Below are 5,417 nucleotides of genomic sequence, written 5' to 3'. Positions count from 1 at the left end.
GGTTATATTATTATGAGAGTGGTGAGGTGCTGGAACAGGCTGCCCAGAGAGGTTGTGGATGCACCATTCCTAGAGGTGTTCAAGGCCAGACTGGATGGGGCCCTGGGCAACCTGGTCTAGTATTAAATATGGAAATTAGTGGCCCTGCCTGTGGCGAGGGGATTGGAAATTCATGATCCTTGAGGTCACTTCCAACACAGGCCATACTGTGATTCTGTGATTCTGTGATTATAGAGTCTCATTGAGCACTATGTAAACTTTGCACAGTTAGGTGTTCTGAATCATAGAAACATAGAATCATAGAATCTTTAAGGCTGGAAAAGACCTCTAAGATCATCTAGACCAATCATCAACCCACCCCCACCATGTCCAAAGGCACATCTTGATGAAGTCCAGATCCAGATGAGAAAACTGATCCTTGACCATCCTTCACCATAGCAAAGTCCATAGGTAGGGGGATAACTGAGCAAGCTAACTTGTCATTTATTCCTTTTGTAAGGAAACTTGTTCCTGGCTCCCTTTCTCTCAGTGCTACATCTACACCTTTCTTGAACAGCTCTGGGGACAATGACTCTACCACTTGACTGGGGATCCTGTTGTTTTTCCCACCAAGCAGGCAAATCTAGCACCACCTGCTCATGTCATCTCAGTGTAATCGCTCCCAAGAACAGTTGTCAGCAGACAATGCAGACCCAGGCTGCCTATGTCTAAGAACTGATGCTCTCTGGGAGTTGTTCATATCTGTAAAAACTGATGTGTTCCCAGGGGAGCTCAGAGGGCTGCTGGGCAACCCTGCAGGCCACTCTTAAAACCTCACAGAGAAGGGATAAGTAACTTGGTATGAGACATGCTTAAAGAAGAACAAAATTCAGGGTGAAGAAAGGGTGAGGGGTGCTCTCAGATGGGGGGCTACTGCCCAGGGCACAGGCTCACGTAGCAGTGGTCTTGCCAGCATCACAGAATCACAGAATGGTCGGGGTTGGAAGTGACCTCAAGGATCATGAATCTCCAATCCCCAGCCACAGGCAGGGCCACTAACTTCCACATTTAATACTAGACCAGGTTGCCCAGGGCCCCATGCAACCTGGCCTTGAACACCTCCAGGGACGGGGCATCCACAACCTCTCTGGGCAGCTGTTCCAGCACCTCACCACTCTCATAGTAAAGAACTATGAAGCAAAGCGGCTGCTGACATTTCTGGGAAACCTCTTGTGAACCTGCATTTTCTGCCAACATTTTTCCACCAAGAAAAGCCTCACAGCCCTGACGAGCTTCAGCATTTCCTAGATCCCTCTGGAGCCAGGTTTTCATCAGTGTGCCTCATGTTCCAGAGCAGAACATTTTACTGCCTCAGAAACCACATTTCTCTTTCAGTTCTCTGTTAGGCTAATTAATGCCACATTACTAGATTTCTGGATTTAATTACAGCTATTTACAAGTATATTTAGGGCTAGTCTGAGGAGGCCAGATCTTGTTTTGGTTGGATTTTTGTTCTGCAAACACAGGGATGATTTGGCTGGCATGGGAACAAAATAAATTGAGCAAGGATGAAGGGGAGGTGAAGGGTTAGAAAAATGGTTGTTTTTTAGGATGCAATTTAACTGAGAACTGAAGTACTGCGCTTTAGTCCATCCCTATTCAGGCCCACATTCTGAAAAGCAATTAGGCACTTAATTAACTTCAAGCACACGGGCTGTTAAGCATGTGTCTAAGTGGTTTGTTGAAAAGGGATAGCATTAAAAGCATGCTTAAAATTAAGCACATACGCTCAGCTAATTTCCTTGCCAGCTAAGCACACTTTCTAATCATAATGGACCAAATTCAGCAACAGCAGAATGTCATAATTCAGAATTACAGCAAGGTCAAACTTGGCTTGTGGATTCCTGTCCTTTGAGATCGTGGGGAACTGAGCTTGTGAGCAAATAAGAAATGAGGCAGGTACTGTGAACTGCCGCCCCAGCGCCCTGAGGTGGTGTTGTGGGGGGGTTTGCACAGGTATTTATGGGAGCAAGGTATGTCTTTCCCATCTCATTAACACTGTCAAGAAATTTAATATTTTCCTGCTTCAGGACAGAGATTAGAAGTATAAATGGGAATGTTTCTGCTCAAAAAAAAAAAAAAAAAATTGAGTTTTATAATTGCTCAAAATGAAGGTGTGTGTTTTTTTGTTTGGTTGGTTGGTTGGTTGGTTTTTTTTTGGTTTTTTTTTTTTTCCTAAGAAAGACATTAAAGGCAATGAAAAATTTTCCATCAAAGCTTATAATTTTCCTGAAAATTATACTGGGAGAAATTAATGTTTTTTGAATGAAGTGGGCATTCCATTAAACAGAAAACCACTAATTTTCATTAAGTTCTATTTTTCAGTTCTCTTCATTTATTAACTGAAAAGAGAAACATAAGAGCACTGGAACACACCATCCCTTTTGCCTTCTTATCCTAATTTGGGCACTGTAGCTCCCTGAAGAATTTTGCCAAGAAAAAAAATCCCAATTCACAAATCAAAATCAGGTCAGCTGAGGCACTGGATCCTATGCATTTTCTAAAATTATGTGCATACCTCCAGGCACCAAAGGAAAACGATCCCAGTTCCTGAAAATGTAGTGATGCCTTATCCTCTCTGCCCCAGGCACCACAGCAAGGCTGAGAGCAAGGCTTTCCTTTGATCCAGATCTGATCTGCTGGATGTGGAGGGGATGGAAGGCTTTGGATTTGTTTCTCTCTCTGTGGTCCCCAGAGAAGGAGGAGTTGTGGCCCTGTGCCCGGAGGGGGCCAGGGGATGCCTGGCATAAGGGTACTGGGAAAGAGAGTGATGATGGCGTGAAATAGGCCATGGATGCATGGAAAATGCATGGAAACCCTACCTGGCCCAGGGGCATCCTGAGGTGAAAGCAGCTCAATGACTTTTGCTGTTTGGTCATCAAAAATCTTGATGTTTTACCTCCACAAACAGGCCTGGGTTTTAGTAAATTCCCTGGTTGTAAGAACACTGATACTGCAACTCATAACTTTTGAGGATCTAGGAAACTTATTTCCCAAAATCTGCAAAAGCTTATTTCCCAAAACTTTGGTTGTAGACATTTGTAGCCATTTATTAAGGCCTCATGTGATTTCGCTATCACATTGAACCTGTGATGTTAGTAAACCACAGTTCTCAAGACAGACCTAGACTTTAGCGAAAGGCCATTTTGTTCATACCTGTTAGCAGGGTATCATAAAATGATAGAATCATTAAGGTTGGAAAAGACCACTAAGGGCACCTAGTCCAGCTATCAGCCCATCCCCACCATGCCCACTGTGTCATGTCCCTCAGTGCCACATCTACTCATTTCTTGAGCACCTCTAGGGACAGTGACTCCACCACCTCTCTGGGCAGCCTGTGCCTCACCACTCTGACAATAATTTTTTCCTAATATTGAACCTAAACATTCCCTGGCACAACTGGAGGCCATTCCCTCTCATTCTATCACTGTTACCTGGGAGAAGAGGCCGACCCTCACCTCGTCACAACCTCTTTTCAGACAGTTGTAGAGAATGATAAAGTCTCCCCTGAGCCTCCTCTTCTCCAGACTGAGCAATCTCAAACCCAGTGTTTGCATCTCACCTGCCATACCACTGCCTGCAGACTCACAGATCTGCATGAGAAAGCCAAAAGTGGGGCCCTGCAACTGTTCTCTAACCCTGTTCCCTGCAAACCTCTGCTGCCACTGCACACAAACACTATCCATGGGTACACAGGGAAGGTCAAAGCTGCGTGATGCACCCGCAGAAAGTGAAAGTACTTGACAGTGGCATTGCCATTCGTTGTTAGTATGATTATTTAAAGCATAAAAACAAGCAGAACCATTAACAAGAAGAGAATATGTATAGTCCCTGTTGGTCTCCAGAGGGTGAACGCTGTTTTTTGAGGTGTGCCATTGTGCTAGTGCTGTCCCAGTTGCTCACACTTGAAATCCCCTGGAGTCACTCAGCAATGTTGTGTGGCTATCAGGAATGTCAGGTAATTTCAGGACTCCTGAGACACATTTTACTGATATCTTGGCTTCTTCTGGGAAAATTTACAGGTCTGTTACATGTTTCCACAAACTTTTATGGAAAGCACAAGGCTAAAACTGAGTGAATAAGCATCATTCTAATTAAAAAAAAAAAAATTACTCAAAAGTATGTTTTCTTTTGTTAATAATTAACACAGGAAGCTTAATCTTCTCTCATGGCAAGCAATAAAGCCAGGAAGTAAATGATAACTCAGAACTGTGCAAGGACAAGGTCAGAAATCTGCTGACTATCATTATAATGTCTTCAGTTTCCTCTGGGCATTCCTGGGGGAATTCTTTGGATCATACACTTCTTGAAAAGTGCCAGAGTTCTGGTGGCATCAGACATGGCAGTTGTGTTTGGGTAGGAAAATCAGTTAATGGCTTATTTAATACGGTGTTGGTCATGTATGTGACTGGAGTATGAGGCAACTTTGAGTTAGAAGTGATTTTTCATATTTTTCCATGTGAATCTCAGACACACACGCATTTCTTCTTGAAGTTACTTTTTCTGCAAGTCAGGGTCTAATGAGAGTTTTAGACTCATGTGACAGTATAATCTTTTAGTGCTGTCAAATCATATTGATATTCAGACTAACACGATGGATTTACAGCCAGAACATGTCTATAAAATATGATTTATAAGGGAAGGGAAAGTGGTTTCCAACAGCTCCTTGAAACTTTCTGGACATCATTGCTCTAACGATGGTAAGGGGGGAATTCTTGAGACAAGCAATTGTCTTTCCCCTTTAAGCAGTGACATTTATTACAAAATTTCAGCAATGTGGAAAAAAAAAAAAAAAACAACTGTCTGTCTCTAAAGGAAATGCTGAAACAGAGGTTACATTTCCATCTGCTTGAAAAGCTAGCTGCACGTGTTCCATATTTAGATACTACAGATCTGCAGCTCACGCTGCAGTGACACACAGATATAGGACCACACTTTTTTCTTCCTTTTTGAGAGAGTTTACAGTGTGAAGATGGAAAGGGCATTCTCTCTTCCAAGTTTGTTTAAAACGTTCTTTTCTAGAGAGAAGTGAAAATACTCAGCGTATGGTGGAGACACATCTTGGTTTGGGGCTGTTTGGAAATCTGTGTGTTACAGCAGAAGGCCCCTGCTGGTTCATTCAAAGTCCTTTTTGTGACAGATGCAGCACAGAATGTCCCTGATGGTTTGCTGCCAGCCCCATGGGAGGTAAAGAAGTGTGGATGGCTGGGATTGTCCTGGAAGGCCTCCAGGAGAAATCCCCGTCAAATGTGTGCTACTATTCTGGTGTTAATTGTTTGCAGTGGAATCAAGAGTTTACCGTGTACTTTTGTGCTCTATTGTTGACATAAAAGGAAGTATCAAACTTCCACTACTTATTGGCAAACTAAATAGAAATA

Source organism: Meleagris gallopavo, chromosome 2, assembly GCF_905368555.1.
Source record: "Meleagris gallopavo chromosome 2, MGAL_WU_HG_1.1, whole genome shotgun sequence".
NCBI classification, from domain to species: domain Eukaryota; kingdom Metazoa; phylum Chordata; class Aves; order Galliformes; family Phasianidae; genus Meleagris; species Meleagris gallopavo.
This window is presented reverse-complemented; position numbering follows the sequence as displayed.